Source organism: Equus asinus, chromosome 6 (genome assembly GCF_041296235.1).
Source record: "Equus asinus isolate D_3611 breed Donkey chromosome 6, EquAss-T2T_v2, whole genome shotgun sequence".
NCBI lineage: Eukaryota > Metazoa > Chordata > Mammalia > Perissodactyla > Equidae > Equus > Equus asinus.
In genome coordinates, this window is record NC_091795.1 from 83,410,773 (window position 1) to 83,427,939 (window position 17,167).

The 17,167-nt window shown below is 51.5% G+C and overlaps 1 protein-coding gene across 2 annotated transcripts in view; it reads right to left on the reverse strand.

Annotated features, from left to right (window-relative positions):
* Positions 1-17,167, reverse strand: part of KLHL29 (kelch like family member 29) — a 311,448-nt gene that overhangs the window by 214,840 nt on the left and 79,441 nt on the right. For both annotated transcript variants that reach the window (XM_014866428.3, XM_014866429.3), the window contains exon 2: positions 12,613-12,720. The gene's annotated coding sequence lies outside the window, so the exon portion shown is untranslated. The remainder of the gene's footprint in view (positions 1-12,612; positions 12,721-17,167) is intronic.

Here is a 17,167-nt window from a genome sequence, read left to right on the forward strand (position 1 = left end):
TGATAGTATTGTTTCCTGTCAATCTATCCTCAACCAGGCATGGCAAGTCCTGTCCTGATGGCTGTAGAAGCCAGCCTGGCAGCGGGAGGTTCCCCCCGCCCTGGAGCGGCACAGCGGGGTCTCAGCCAGGAGCTGCCAGAGTGACAGGATGTACGAGCCCCACAGAACAAAGCCCTGAACACAAGGGGATGAGCCCCCCCTCTTTTGGGGGTAAGCAAGAGGTGGATCATCTCACATTAGTCACCACAAGCCCCAGCAAGTCCAATGGGAGGCCAAGGTGGGAAGCTCTGCCGAGCCTGGAGGCAGGTCTGTGATCCACCTGTAGCCAACGCTGCCGGGGGCTTTCTAGCTGGGGTTTCAGGGGGGCAGCAGCCCTGCGCCAGTTCCTCCTGCTTCTGATTCACCTTGTCTTACATGTATCCTTCTAAGTCACCTTCAGTCCTTTCTGGAACTCGGTGAGGTGAAAACAAACAGAATAGAAAGCTGCCTGCTCTTCTCTGGCTGGGCCCTGGGCACAGCTCCTGCCCCGTCAGGCCTCTGAGGAGAGAGGGCTGGAGACCCCCTTCCCAGGGCCTAGGCGCAGGGTCAGCGCCCTCGGGTCTGGTAAGCCCACAATGGAAAGTGCAGCCTGTTCTGCCAAGAGCTCTCCAAGGCCCATGAAGGCAGCTGAGTCAGTTCACGGCAGGCGTGTGCTGAGATGGGACTGGAGTAAAGCTGGGGGTTGACAGGGGTGGCGTCAGTCTGCCCAGGGCTGTGGCTATGCCACCCTTGTCTACCCTCCTCGTCTGCTCAACTCCACCCCACACTGAGCACCACACTGAGATGCCTGGGGATGGAATCTTTCCCTATTTCTGGAAGCAAAGGAGTTTGGGACGGGGCCAGGGGATGTGTGTCGGTGTGGGAGCCTGACAAATAGGACAGGACCAGCGCCTCCCATGGGGCAATGCTGTTCAAAGGAGATGGGAAGGTTCCAGGTGTTTCAAGCTGTTCTAGAACAAGGCAAGGTGATCCCTTCTACTGGCCTTTGTGTCTGCCAGTCCTGACCACCCTGCAGTCTGCAGTAGGAGAGATCAGAAGGCTGAAAGGGGCCTCTCCCTGGGCTGGTGACCGCAGTTATTGAGAAATGAGCAGGCACACGAACCACTGTGGCTTCCTCCACCACACGGCCTGACCACAGAGGTTTGTGCAACATTCCAGACATGTGACAATAATGCGGCCTAGCATCCAGCAACTCCACCCTGCTCCTTGATGCTCCAAACTCAGGGTGGCACTGGTTGCCTGAGAAGTGTAACAGAGACTGTTTGTGACTCCAGGCTTTAGGGAGGCTGGTTGTGGGAGTGCTGAGGATGTCCCCATGAGCCTCTGCCCAGGAGAAGCCAAGAATGGAGCCTCTGCAGTGAGAGACCCTCCAGAGCCCTTCCAAGACTGGGGGCCTCTGGGCAGGTCTTTAAAATGGTCCTGCAGACAAAGGGTGGGCTGTTCGCCTTGCTGGAGGAGTGACAGTGTGGGCAGGAGAGGAGCAGCTCTCGGCAGAGCTGACCAGTCCTAAAGGCCAACCCACACAGCCAGGTTCGTGCCATCTGGGCAAAGAGCGCCTGCCCCAGGATGGAGCTCTCAGTGGGAGCTCGAGCGAGGGGGCTGCAGTGTCTCCCCTGGTGAGGAGAAGTGCGCTAGGCCTGTGAGTAGATGGGCAGTTCGGATACAGTGTCCTGACGACACCCCCTCCTGCTCCCCTCCCTGGTGCCCTTGGTCTGGCCTCCAAACACCACTAATAAGCCTAACTACAGCACGAACTAGCCAGCTGCCTGGGGAAGCTGTGGTCTGCAGCCTCTATGGAACACCCCAGGCCCCACCCCAGGTGAGGGAGGCTAGAGGGGAGCACAGGCCTCCAGGGCTCCCAGGTTAGCTGGAGGGCATAGGTCACACAGGACGGCGGCCAGACATGCGATGAGCAGATAAAGCTCATGGTAGGAGGGAGTGGGACATACTGGCTGAGAGTGAGAGCTCTCACGTCAGGGACCTGAACCCCAGACCCAAAGCTTTCTGATCTTGGGTCAGAACTTGGGTGAGTTAGTCTCTGAACCTCAGTTCACTCCTCTGTAAGGGGGACCATCACAGTCCCCACATCAATAGGGCTGTTGGGAGGACTGGATGAGAAGGTGCATGTGAATGGCTCCGCACAGCCCTTGGCGCTTGGTCAGCACTCAGTACCCGCCGTCCTTATTCCTGCCTCAGCTCAAGGGAGGGGGTGCTGCCTTTGGTCGGGGGAGGGGTGGGAGGGCTTCAGTGATGCCCGGGCTGAGCAGGGTTCCGAGTGTGGGCCGTGCTGGCGAGGAGGGAGCTGATCGGCGCGGCTGCCCTCGCCCTCGCCAAGCCGCGTTCTAAATGGATTATTGTTTATTGGCGGCTTATCCCATCTCTCGGGTTATGAATTATTTACCAGATAATGACTCCATAATTGTTAATGACAGATGCCCCAAGGACATGCTGACATACCTCTGAAGCCACAGTGCTAATTGTGGTGGAGTCCCCGAAGCCCCCATGTGGCCAAATCCAGAGTGTCAGTCCCAGGGACAGAGCCTGATGGGCCCTTGGGGATCAATTATGAATCCACTCCCTCATGATGCAGATAAAGAAACTGAGATCCAAAGGGGGCAGGTACATGCTTCCAGGTCCCACAGCCAGCAGTGGCAGCCCTGAATGGGACCAGCCCCAGCGTCCCGGGTGGCCACTCCTCCAATGTCTGAATTTGGGCTGCTCGGGCAGCTGTGGGCTTAGCAGGAGTTCCGGTCCTCTTTGCAGGGTGATGGGGTGTGGAGGGAAATGCAATGGGGCTGTGATGGGTGCTGGGAGATTCCCCACCGGAAGCGAGTAGGAGGGGCCCCAGGATCCTCAGCCCTGTTTCATGGAGAATCAGGATGCAGCCCTGTGGCTGTTTGGGATCCCTGTGGGCTGAGGACAGCTGCCTCCCTGGGCGCAGAAGTCCCCTGCTGATGGACTGCGTTCAGCAAGCAAAGGCTGCAGGATGGCTGGCAGGGTGGAGGGCAGGGGATGGGCACACCAACACCTTCCTTGAAGGTGCACATGGTCCTGAGAAGAGTATGAATTAAGTCCATGACTCGGCTGGGGTTCTCAGCCCCTTAGAATAATAACCCTTGTATAGGACGATGTTTCACGCACCATTCTAGGCGCCAAATTACATTGACTCATTTAGTCCTTACAACCACCATAGGAATAGGTATGATCATAATCCCTGTTTTTCAGAGGAAGAAACTGAGGCACAGGGAGGTTCACTAACAGCTGGAAGTTGCACAGCTGGCAGGGGGCAGGGCTGGGATTAGGACCTAGGCAGTCTGGTTCCACCATCTGTGCTCCTGACCACCACACTATGCTGCTTCCTATAAATGTTTCCTGAGTGAATGAATGCTGTGAGGTCCCTTGGAATACAGGACACAGTTTTCTAAACGTGGCTTCAATGTGAAATTGAGCTTACTGAGACCCTGGGTTCCAGCAGGAGCCAGGCCTATCTTCCTCCTGGACTGTGGACTGTGCCTGGAACAGCAGAAAGGAGAGCTCTGGCCTGGCTGCGTGGTGTCCCCAGGGGTCAGTGGCCTTGGAAGGGCAGGGTCAGTGCAACGCCCTCACTGCCCTAAGGTGGGCAGCTGTGAGCTGCTCTGACGGGTGTGGCTGGCCCCTGAGCATGCACAGATGAGATGGGTTAAATGAGATGCTTCTGAGTGAAGCACAATGCCACTGGATCATCCCATAAACATTCGAGGGCCTTCTTTGGGCCTGGCTTTGGGGAGGGACCCAGTGACTGAGACACAGCCCCTGCCCTCAGGAGACCCCCAGCTGTCTCCCAAGTCAGACAAGTAAACAGCCAGGTGCCATGTGGGAGGTCCTCTGATAGAAGAGAAGCACAGAGACTGGGGGACCCAGGATGCAGAAGCACAGCTAGACGCCACGTGAGTTGACGTTTTCTAGTACCAATTCCTTTTCAGTGATTATTATGTGCTCAGCTCTGCAGAGAGCTCTCCCACCCCCAGAGAGCTTACAGTGGTTGGGGATGAGCCTTGAGCACAGTGGACAGTGAAAGGACCACAGCTGACCCAAGAAGAACCAAATGGGTGCTGGGGAGAGTAACAGCCTCAGGAAATCAGAGGAGAGAAAATCCCCATGGGGGCGGGCCGGGGAGCACTTTGCCAGGAGATGGGTGGGGATGCGAGAGGCTCTTCTGGGAGACTGGGCTTAGCAGGACAAGTGCCTGGAGGTGCCACACAAACATGCAGGGTCAGTTAGGAGCACAAGGGTCTGTGTGGAAGGGAGCAGGGGCTGTGCGTGAGCGCACATATGTGTGTGCGTGTCCATGTGTGTCCGCGTGTGTGTGTGTTGTGGTAGGGGTCATAGGGGGTGAGTTTGGCTGGCTGGTGCGCGGTCACATTTACTTTACCCAATTCACAAAGTCGGCAGCGCAGCTCAGTGTACACCTGTGCAAGACGGCAGAGCCCTCCAAGTGCGTTTCAGAAAGCCTTGAGCTGGTGCTAAATAAATAATCGCACTGTTTATTCTGGGATGGAGAAGATGCCTCCTCTGTGTGCTAATGGAGGGCGAGGCTCTCTGGCTGGCTGGCGGGGGCCGACTCGTGCACATCTGTGGGCGCTGCTTTGAGAAGAGACCCTCGACAGACCCTCTCTGTGTCCTGACTTTCATTTCCCGTGTTCAGCACCTGCCTGCGTACCTGGAGAAGGGGGGCCGGGTTAATCGTTACCTCCTGCGCTGTTACTAGGTTACTTTGTAAAAGCAGAAATATGCTTTTAATGATTTTTTTGTTGTTGCTACCTTACGAACCAGATGCTTTTATCTAAATGAGTTGCTACAAATCAAAAGACAGGCCCCCGAGAGTTGCTGGGCTGTGTCTGCCTTGCACAGGCGAGCTCTGGCTCTGTGAATGAGGCTTAAGTCTCCCCCATTATTTTAGCATCCAGCTCGCTTACAAGGAAGATGAAAAATACGTATTGGCAACTGTAATTAATGAGCCTCCGAGCGGCCTGGATGAGAGGACTCAGTGAGTGAGCGGAGTGGCCTCCAGCTTGCGCTGGTGATTCTGTTCCCTGTTCAACCTGGCGCAGGTGCGTGATAGTTTGGGTCTGGCTGACCTGTGGTCTTTAGGCCTCTTGGGTCATGGTGGGTGGGAGGAAGGATAACCCACATGTGACTCTTTTGGTTTTCTTCCTGGGTGGGGGTTGGGATGACATTGAGGCCCGGAGCACGGTCACTTAAAGCTGGGTACGTGGTCAATAAACGTTTGTGGAAGACAGGCAGGCACATGACTGACACTTGCTCAGAGCTCTTTAGGCTTCAACATAAGGAGTGGCAGTTGACATGGGGGCAGGTGGGGCCTCTGGATTACGAACCAGGAGATAAGGACTCTAGTTCCCACTCTGACTTGATTGGCTGTGTGACCTTGGGCAAGACACTGGCCCTCTCTGGGCCTCAGCTTGCTGCTCGGTATAATAAATGGCAACAATAATCCCTCTCTGTCTACCTCCTAGGGTTGCCCTCATGACCAAGTAGAGGTAATTATGTGAAAACACTTTGCTAACTAAATGCACTAGGTCAGGGGAGGAGGTAAAAGAAGCCATACAATCTTAGCCTTAGATGTTCTAACAAAATGGGCTTGGGGCAGCGGCTGTCAGAGCATGAGGCTGCCAAACAGGCTCTGCCTAGGGGTCAGGGAGTGAACGGGAAGCTGGGCTGAGAGTGTGGTCTCTGGCCAGTGCTCTGTGAGCCTTCGGCTGTGTCTCCGCTATCTGAGAGGGTGACCTGGGAGGCTTAGCATGGCGTTCAGCGCCCCTCACGACCAAGGCCCAATCACCTTTCCAGCCACATCTCCCAACTCTTAGGTCTCCATTAACATGCTCTGAGCTCGCCTGTCTTTTGATATCTACAGGCCTTTACACAAGCTGTTCCTACTGCCTGGAATGTTCCTTGCACACCTAGGCACACACACAGACTTCAATTTTCAGCTTAAAATCATCTCTTCTTGGAAGCCTGTGGGTTTGACCAAACTAAGTTAGTTGCTGAGTCCTCTCATGCATGAGAGTGCCCTCAAATGTGAGCTCTGGGTCAGAGACTTGGTCTCACATGGCCACTGCTCTTTCCCCAGTGCCTAGAACAAAGCCTGGCATATAGCAGGTGCTTAAGAAATATTTGCTGAGTGAATGAGTTGTCTTCCATAGCACTTTCTATAAATTCCTACTGCTGCATTTATCGCATTTTACTGTAAGAATGTGCTTACTTCCTGGTCTCCCCACTGGACAGCCAGCTCCTTGAGGACAAGGCTTGTGTCTGAACTCTCTGGATCCTGGACCTAGAACAATATACAGTGTGGCTGCCAATAAGTGCTTGAATGAATGCATGAATGAATGAATGAGTGTTTAAATACCCTTTTGTTTTACCATGTGCTGGGTATTCATCCTACAGCCCAGTGCTCCTAGTGCTGTCATATTGAGAGAGAGAGAGAATTTATAATTAGAAGACAAAAAGCTTAAAAGTTCCTTTGAGTGACCTGTGCAGATAGGAGACCATCATTAAGGGACAGAAGCCCACAAGTTTAGGAGCATCCTCACATGGTCACTAGACAAATGTATGCATAGTGCTTTCCCGAGCAGAGCTCTGCAGGGCCACGACTCGTGTATTTGATATTCTTGTGCAAATTAGAAACAGGCGCCCTCGCTCTGAGCACTCATGGTGCACAGCAAAGCTTGCAGAGCACAGGGTGGATGTCAGCCCCCAAACCGCAAGGGGCCAGGTGCCCTCCTGTAGGGCACAAACTTACAACTGTTCCTGACAGCCCTGGCCACTGGGGCAGGTGCAAGGTAAGGAAGGAGACAGGTCACTTGGAAAATCAAACTTAGCCACAAAAATAACCTCTGAGGTTTGAAGATGAGCTATTTCGAGCCCAGGTGCCAAAGGAGGTTTTGCAGCTAGAGTGAACTGCTGTGTATGCCCCACCGCAGCCCCATTAGCTTATGGGAGCTGCTCTGTGCGCATGCTGTTCCCGAACAACCTTGCACCCAGGACTGGGGAAAGATTCCAACCCTGGGCATCTCCTGACTTTGGCCGATGATCTCAGTGTGGTGTTCAGTGTGGGGCAGAGTTGAGCAGACAAAGAGGGTGGACAAGGGTGGCATAGCCACAGCCCTGGGCAGACTGACACCACCCCTGTCAGCCCCCAGCTTTACCCTAGTCCCGTCTCAGCACACACATGCTGTGAACTGACTCAGCTGCCTTCATGGGCCTTGGAGAGCTCTTGGCAGAACAGGCTGCACTTTCCATTGTGGGCTTACCAGACCCGAGGGCGCTGACCCTGCGCCTAGGCCCTGGGAAGGGGGTCTCCAGCCCTCTCTCCTCAGAGGCCAGACGGGGCAGGAGCTGTGCCCAGGGCCCAGCCAGAAAAGAGCAGGCAGCTTTCTATTCTGTTTGTTTTCACCTCACCGAGTTCCAGAAAGGACTGAAGGTGACTTAGAAGGATACATGTAAGACAAGGTGAATCAGAAGCAGGAGGGAGACAAACCAGTGTCGGAGCAGGAAGTGGTGCACGGCTGCTGCCTCCAGGAACGCTGCCTACAGGGGGGTCACAGGCTTGCCTCCAGGCTCGGCTGAGCTTCTGACCTTGGCCTCCCATTGGACTTGCCTGGGGACTTCACAGAAATATCCATGGCTGGGTCCCATCCTGAGAGAGCTTGATCTGCTGTGTAGCCCGGATATCAGAACTTTACAAATGTCCCCAGGTGATTTTAATATGCAGCCAGAGTGGAGAGCCACTGTTCAGACTCGGAAGAGGCAAACAAGAAGCTGCTCTGTTACAACAGGATTCAACACGAGACACATGACAATGGGGTGGGAGAAGACCACGTCTGTGCTGAAATCAGAGGCACGTCTCCTAAGGGTCCCAGCAATGGTGTCACAGTGACAGACTAGACATGAACTGCCACAAAACCCCAAATGTGGGCACACTGATGTGATCTATAGGACAAAAGGTCTTCTAACAGCCTGTAGGGTTCATGTAAAAGCATTTTGGGGTGGGGGGAGATGAACAGGGTTGCTGTGACACAGCCAAGGTACCCAGCTTTCGGATGGCTTGATCAAGGGGGTGGATTTTAGAATCTCTGAAAGAGTAGATAAATTACATATCATCCAGGAATTTTGTTTTGCAAAATCTCCATAACTTGCATTTCAATTCCTTATGGCTTAGAATCCAGGCATTCAGTAACACCTTGGAGTTGAGAGTAGTAGTTAAGGCTTTAAAATACGCTGATGCCCATCCTTGCAAGAACAATTAATTAGAGGATCTGAGGGGAAAACCCAGGCGCCTGTAGCTTTCAAGCTCTCCAGGTGACCCCAGTGTGCACTGCGGGCTGAGCCTGCTGGCCCAGGTAGGGCTGTCCTCCCTCAGAACCTGTCAATCTTCTCCTGGGAGCTGGGAGGCTCAGGGGTTATTTTCAATGTAAAGCTGAGGAGATGGAGCCTCAGAAAGCTGTAGGGGGCTTACCCAGAGTTAGCGGTGGATCTGGGACTAGAGCCCAGTGGCCTGCCTCCCAGTCCAGCGTGCCGTCCACCACAGTGCCCCTGAGGTCACTCTGTCCTGCAGTCCTGTGATCTCTGAACTGAATGACCTCATCTGATCTCATGACGTGGAGATAAGAGAACAGTCCCTGGCCTCAAGGAGCTCGTGGTCCAGGAAGGATGATGAGAAGCTCCAGGCAAAGGAGACAGATGAACAGCCCAGGGAGGGGCTGGGGTTGAGGCTTCGTCGAGAGGGCAGTCAGCAAGCTTTGTTCTGGCCAGGCTGAGTCTGAGATGTGAATCAGGCAGGTCGGTAACTCCTTCTCAGGACTCTGGAGAAGTGGTGGGGGCCTTAGGACAGAAGCACCCCCAGAGATTCAAGCCCCGAGGACGGCTGAAGCAGAGGGAGTAGAGGGGTTGCTGAGAGATGGGAAGGCTGAGGAAAACCTTGTAGCACAGACGTCCTCGTTCACAGGCAGAAGGAGGAAGGGGGCTGGGGTGCCTGGATAGACGGAGGCACGCAGCCCCCAAGCCAGGAGAGAGGCTCCATTTCTCTATGAACTAGCGGGAAGGTCATTCGTTGATCCTGAGGTGCACAGGGGCCGCTGGAGGTCTTGAGGACAATGGGAAAGGTGGGGACGGGGCAGGGATGGGGCAGGGAATGGACCAATAGACCAGTGATGCATGAATGAGGCCTGGGCACGGCCGAGGGTTTGGCTAAGGCTCCGATGAGGATCTGTGCCCGGGCCAGTTGGCGTGGTTACTGGGCCTCCTCAGGGGTCTGAGTGCCCAGATGCCCAGTGGAGGTAGGGGCTGCTGAGGTTCCCAGGGCTGGGCCAGGACAAAAGACAAGTGGGTGATAGAGTGTAGGTCTTGGTGACAGCAGCACTGAAATGTCTGCACCCAGGTCCGTCCTTGGGGTAGAAGCCACAGAAGCCAAAGGAAGACGGATAAGGAAGAACAGGAAGGCGGAAGGCCTGGGGACTGCAGTGAAGCCAGGCTGTCTGGAGCAAGGGCGTGAAGGAAGGCAAGGACAGGGGAGTGTGGTCAGCAAGGGCACCTTCAGGACAGCTTTGCCGGGTGATGTTGCTGCGAGTGCGGAGCCTGGGGCACAGCCCACAGTGTTCTCTAATGGGACAGTCCACATCCCCCTAGCTCAGGAGACATTTGCAACATCCCCCTAGAGTGCAGGGCATGCAGGGGACAAGGGGACTGGATGGGCAGCACTAACACAGTCCCAGGGATGGAGGCTGTGGATGCTGTGCCGGGGTGCTCCTCAGCATTGATGACATCGGCATTTGCCCTTCATCACTTCCAAGCCTACGTGTCTGTCAATGCCATTTTGGCTCAGCCTTCAGTTCTGCACAAACCAGGTTGTCAGCTTTACCTCCCTTCAGCCCCCCTGCCAGGGTCAAACACTGCAGGGCACGTATCAGATTTCCCTTCTGCTAGCTGGCTCTGGCACCATACTCCTGGCTACAGGGGGGATTTTCATCAAACCACTGACGAGCAGAGAGCAGTCCTCCATGCTTTGCATCCGAGCAGACCCCGTTTTGTAGCAGGATACACAGAGCCTAGGGATCTGGCCCAGTTTCCACAGGAAAGTGATAGCTTCTCCCACTGGTCACGAGGAGCCACAGTGGGATGCAGAACCTTCCTATCTTCTTGGGAATCAATGGGAGTCCTGCACGTGAGGGAAAAGCACAAGCCAGCACCAGACCACGTGCTGTTCTGCTCCCAGGAACAGTGGTGCTGTGTGTGCAGTGATGTATTCACTGAAAGCCCCAGCAGGTGCCGGGTGGGAGTGGTGGAAGGGAATACAGGGATGATTCAAGATGTGATTTCCATCCTCCAGGAACTGGCCAGGTGGGAGGGAAAACTGACAAGAGTTCACAGTGGGGACACCAGTCTGGTGGGCACAGAGATTTGAAGCCCACAAGTGGTGTATCCTGTCAGGCATGCCTGGTGAGATCACCTTCAAGGCCCCTGCATATCCTAAAATACATGCTTCTCAAAGGTCACGATGAATAAGAGCCATGTGCCCTTTGCGTTAGTGGCAGGGAATAGAAGACCCCAAAATAAAGGCCATCAAACCCACTGCCCCCGGGTTCCTCTATCCCCTTCGCCCCCTGCCATACTCCCAGCGTCTAAAGCTTGAAGGCGTATCCTAGGAAAGCTGACTTCCGTGAAGAGCATCTCCTGAATCTTTTCTCAGACACTTAACGCCACCTCTGCCCCCTCTAGAAGCTGGAACGCCACAGGCGCCAAATCCAAGCCTAACTGTTTAGTTTTCCAACTCCCCTCCTCTGACCTGACAGTCACAGAAGCAAAGCATTCCCCAGGGCCTGGGAACGACTAACCAGGACAGCTGTCTGGCCAGTCAGCAGTGCCATTAGGCACGTGCCAACAGCCCACCAGCTCTCACAGTCAGGAACCCATCTGCCCGCACTGGCCACCCACTGGGCTGCTGGATGGTGGCAGGCTGGATGCACAGTGGACGCTTCCTCCATTTTGGCAGCTGATCCAGGCCCAGCCTGGAGCCTCTTCCTGCTTTCTGCTGACAACCATGGCTACCAGCAACCCGGGATCCCAGAGCTGCATTTTCTTCTTTCTGTGCAAGGGCTCTGGGACTGGAGGGCCATCCCCAACCTCACTGTCTCTAAGTCCAAAGAGAAAGCTCTCTGACCAGCGAGAATCTGGACACGGTGGGAACCTTGTTGGTCTGCTGCTCTGGCTCCTGCTGTGGAAGGAAGCTTGAGTTCAGGCCACAAGCTGGCCCCAGGCAGAGGCCACGAGGCTCCTGGTCAGAGGGCACCAGGGCATGGTGCTTCTGAGAACACAGCTGACCTTTGGGATGCTAGGGCCTGTGCTCACCCACACCAGGCCCCTCATACAGACGGACTTCTTCAGGCTCAAGTGCCACCACGAGATGCTAGGCTGGGCCAGCTCAGCCTCAACCCTCCTTTACCCCAGTGCCCATGCCCCCAGCCTCCAACCTTCATTCCAGGTCCAGCCCCCTGCCCCTTGAGCAACAGTAAATGGAGTGAGTTTTGGCCATTCCAGCTCCCCTACCTCTGCAGGCGCATTCCTGGCCTCCTGGGTGGGTGTTAAAAGCAATCTTGCAGATTCTTTTCATGAGATTTCTGCCCTCACAAGGTAGGCCATGTTCTCCCTGACTCTCCTGGCTGCCTGGTCTTCATAATCTAGGTTTGAGAATCCTGAATCAAACTTTTAGACCAGACCTCTGTAAATTTAATCCAAGGAAGTAATCATATGACTATGCAAAGATATATAGGCAAAAATGTTTGTTGCGGTATTATTTGTAAGAGTGAAATAGTAAAAATACACTAAATGTCCCTCATTAGGCTACTGGTTAAGTAAATTGTGTAGATTATTATATCAATATGATATGAAGCCCTTAAAATGCTATAGATTTGTATTTACTGACATAAAAAATACCTGTGATGTATCGGGAAGTCAAAATAAGATGTCATGGAGCGGTACACACAGTGCGATTCCATTTGTGTGTGCACACTTGACGCATGTGCACAGGAAAAAAGCTTGGAAAGAGGCACTAAAATGGGTATTTCTTGGGATTATGATTTTAAGTAATTTACATAATTTCAGGTGCTATCTTTTAAAATATTTTTACAATGAACAAATACTATTTTAACAGTATTTAATCACACTATTTTACTAATGAGAAAAGTTAAATTACAAAAGAAGCATTAATTTTTGAGGAGCTTAAAGGTCACCTAGCTGCTGGCCACCCACAGAGCCACCCTACTGGGGAACCCGGTAAGTGAAGAAAAGAGATAGCAATCCTTGTAGTTCGATTTCAGGAGGACTGGGGCCCAGATGGCTTAGCTAGGCTCTGGGTACCAGTTAACTCACATCTATGGTAAAAATCTCATGGACCAACAGGACGAGAGGACCAGCTACATTTTCCACACTTCCCGCAGAAAGTCAGTGTTAGAGAAGACAGCTGGCTGTGCCCAGGTCTGATGCCGTTCTTATTTCTAGGTTAGCTGAGCAGAGACCTACCTTGCGCTGTCCGTCTCTGGCAAGCTCAGGATTCGTCCCCAGGATGCAAAAACCTCGATGGCCGCCAACACTTAGCACAGCGTGAACATCACCGGGAGGCCAGACAGTCTAGAAAGAGACAGGGAAAGGTATCATCTTTTGCAAAAAGATCTTGTTGGAATCCCAGTGTCTTAGATGGTCCCCGCCCTAAGTGGAAGCTTGTCCTTGTCTTCGATTTTCGAGTGTGGATCATCTCACACAGGGTGTGCCCAAACTCTGCCACGGCATTCCTGGGTAAGGGGGGCCAAGTGGTCAGCAGAGAACCCCAAGGAGCAGACACGAGATATCCCTCCTCCATGCCCCAAACACACAAAGCCCTAATGCCCAGTGTGGAGCCATTAACATTGAACAAGAGAGAGAATAATGGCATCTCCTTCCATGTGATTCAAACCAAGAAACTCCAGAGATGGAGAAAAATAAGAAATCTAAGTCTTTAATCTAATGCTGAAAAGAGAACAGGACACAAACTCTAGAATTACAAAAACAAATCATTACTTCTTTTAGACAATGGGCAAGAAGACCTTGAAGAGGCAAAGGATGGGTTCCCTGGAGAGATTTAAAAATATATATAGAGAGAGATTTAATACCTAGTAGAAAGAGGCTATCTATTATGGGGAGGCAGGGCTATTCCTAGTTCCCTCTTTCAAATATAATATATGTGAAAGCCATCTTCACGACAGGAAATGGCATTGTCCGCTGCAAAAATGCACGCTCGTCATTACCTGGGAATCAATATATTTTTCTAAACTGAATATATCATTATCAATTGATTTTCCTTTTTCCTCTTAGCACTCCAGAGTCCCGGATAGCAGGAGAAAGCTTTAATGTGATATGAAGGATTTGGACAGGTAAATAACTTATTGTAAACTAATTCCACCTTATAAGGAGCTTCTCTCTGACAACGCGACGGGTCTTTCTCAGAGCCTCCCCATCCTCGCTTTTTCAGCTGCCTCTGACAGAGAGGCACGCGAGCCATATCAAATAGCCATTTTAAAGCAGAAGGTGGCAAAAATATGATTTTTCCCAAGGATAGAGTGTTCCCTTTACGATTAAGAAATAACCTCTGCGGGGAAGCAAAGTAAGCCAAGGTCACCATTTAATTTTGACACAGAGCCAAAGTCTTGGGTACATTTCCTCCACCAAGCCTATGTGAAGCACACGGAAGGATCGATTCCTTTGGCCACAAAGTATTGACAGTACTGGTGATAATAAACGATCGATGCATTTCTGGGAAAGATCCTTGGCAGACAGTGCTGGTGAAAAGAAAGATCTGGGAGGCAGCGGTCAGACCATTTTTAGATCCTTGAGAATCTCATTCATTTATTTATCCATTCATTCATTCAGTAAATATGTATTGGGTGCCTGCTACGTGTCAGGCGGCGTTCTAGGCACTGGGCACAAACGAGTGAACACAACAGGTAAAAAAAGTGGCTGCCCTCATGGAGCTCATCTTCTAGTGGGTGGAAACGGAAAATAAACAATAAACTTAAATTAAGAAAGAAGTGCAAATTGTATAGTATATTAGAAGGTAGTTAGTGCTACCTACTAGGGAAGAAATAGAGCAGAAGAGGGATGTTGGGGACTGTGGTGCAGCTAGAGGAGGTGGTCAGGGTGAGCCTCAGGAGAAGAGGACGTTTGAGCGCACATGGAGGGGATGAGGGAGTGGGCTGTGCAGGGATGTGGGGCAGAGCATTTGAGGGAGAGGCAGGAGCCAGAGCAAATGCCCCCTGGGGAGCATGACTGTTGTGTCCCTGGATCAGCAAGGAGTCCACTGTGGCTGGACAGGGAGATTCTAGTAGGACATTAAGCTAGACAGGTGAGCATCCAGGTCTTGTAGGACCTTGTAGGCCACTGCAAAGTCTACTAACTAATTGAGAGCCAAAGATCCTGGCCACCAAGCTTTAGAAGGAGCTTTCATTCTCTTGAGACAAATCTGTCAGAGGCCAATGTCAAGTTAATCTGCTTCCCTTCTCTTCAACCCAGATGACTCAAGTCTCCAGGCTGGGCCAGGTGAATATGGCATGGGCCAGACAGGAGCTTGGAGGCGCAGTGGAGGGAGGAGAGGCCCCAGGGCTGTCTAACTTGTTCTGATGACAATGGCCTCGTCCTTCCTCCTTTGTGGTCCCCGGAGGCCACTTCTAGAGGCAATAAACAAAGTCGTGAACAAAAAATCAACAACACACATAGCCGAGTTCTTGGGACTTTTTCCTATTGGGCTTATGAAAAGATCCTAACACAAGCTGACAGGTTAGACCTTACAGGCTGTGCCAGACATCTTCTGTTTGCTCCTCCAGGTCTGCTTTCTACCCTGTTCTGTGGCCCGGGAAGCTCACCTGATCTGCATGCAGGGCATCACTCAAGCTCTGGGATGTTGTGACTTCTGGTTAGGCTCTGCCAGTGCAGACACCAGCAGAAGACTAGAGAGGGGTGGGGTTGGGTGTTTATTCCCTCCTTCTCTTCCTCCATGCAGTGTCTTCATGGACTGGCTGTGACCCTCAACTGGGGACATGGCTCTGGTTGGTGTGGGTGGAAGCCTCCACATAGCTCTCTCTCTGTGTTTCAGGAACAGCTCCCTCCCCTTGACCCCCCAGGCTTAGAGGAGGTAATTATTCCACCCCCATTATGAGCCCTGGGGTATGTTGTGATCTCTTCATATCAGGCCTACACCTTCATGAACAGTCCTTTCATTTAACTCTCTTCAAATTACACATTTGAATGCATCTATTTCCTGTGAAGACTCTAATGGAACATTCTCAGAGATGGTTAAAAGCAGGACTTTGGAATCAGACTTCATTTGAATTAGAATTCTAACACTGCCCCTCAGTTTTGTGATACCAGCTAAAAGTTATTTAACTCCTGTAAACCTACATTTCCCATTCTTAAAAACAGAGAAGCTGGTCCATGACTATCATCCTCATCGTCAGTCTCAGCATCACCATCTCAGCACTGCTATTACCCACTCACAGTCCCAGGGCAGGTAGCACCTCCTTCATGACATCTTGCCCACCCCAATCAGAAACTCCTCCCTTGAGGGGTTTCTCGATGTTCTCAGCTCATATTTGGAATTAGTTTATATCTCCATAATTTCATTTGTTTCCTCTTCTTGCTCTTCTTTCTTCCATTCAACCTCCACTTTTTGCAGTCAAGTCCTGGGCATCCTGAGAACAGACGTTATCTTACTATTTGAATCTCTGGTCCACAGCACCCATCACATGGCGGTGTATGTTAGACCCTTCATTCATTATCTTTTCTTCTTAGGAGGCCTATAAGCTACATCCATGCACTAAAACACATTCTACTCTAATGAGATACATGATATTTAAAGTGATTTTAAAATACATTATTAGAAACTGATTTCTACTAATAATTTTGCTCCCAAGTTAACATTATAAAACCTTAGATTTCCAAAAATCATGGCCTGGGAAAATGAATCTCAGGAATGAACCCAGGAAATCACAAGGAGACAGGGACTGTTTTCCATCTCCAGGTGAGATGACAGCATTTCCTCAGGACTTAACTTTTGACATCTCGGTCAAACTGACCCTTTCTCTTCCACTAATGTCATCATCAAAGGGCAGCTTCCATGCTTAAGGAAAATCAAATTAAAAAGCCAAAGGATGAGGGACTTTTTACTTTAGTTTTAAAAACACAGTAGGTGATAAGTCAATGCCTATGAAAGGGGTCTATGTCCTTCACCTTCTCAAGCACTTCAGAGGTGCTAATTGAGTTTGACAGGGCATAAAGTCCAAGTGAATAATTGCCTAAATGCCGGGAGATCTTCAAAATTAAACTCAAAGAAATTTTGAGACCCATTCTAACTCTAAGTCTATAAATAAAGATGGTTCCCGGCATGAACCAAATTGATAGCCAAGAGAATTATAAACAAGGGCCTCAGGATTTTTTTACTTCCCTGCAAAAGATACCAGTTTTTTGGAGAGAAACTGCCTTAAGAGAGGAGAAACTAATTAGGGAGGCTCTGTATGATGCAGCATCAGAGAATAGCCTTGTCTGGGTCTTGACCAAGCTACCCAATTATGGTTCCAGAACCGGGTAGTTCACCACCCCTCAGCCAATTGGGAAACGAAGATTCTTTCTTCCCTGGAAGAAAAAAGCAAAGGAACTGGAAGCTGTAAACTGTGGCGAGAAAACCAGCTGCCATACCCACCCTCCAGTCAGCCCAGGCACAGGACCTTGTCATGAGGCGTAGGTGTCTGCTCTGAATGTGCCCTGCAAAGGGGACTCTCATTCACATTCCCTTTCTTTTAAGAAGAGAGAAAAACAGGCTGCCCATTAATAATATCAACCATGGGTTCACCAAAGCTGGCAGGCATCTTGCCAACCCTAAAATAAACACTCTCAGAAGGTTTATCCATCAAGTTCGCAAGAGTTCATGGGCTGGAAGGCACTGCTTTTAGAAGGAGAGATTGAAGACGCGGAGATGGCCTACGTTAGGAGAGCCCACCCAGCACGGTGCAGAGGTTTCCTCTTTCCATTAAGGAGCCAGAATTGGCTGCTG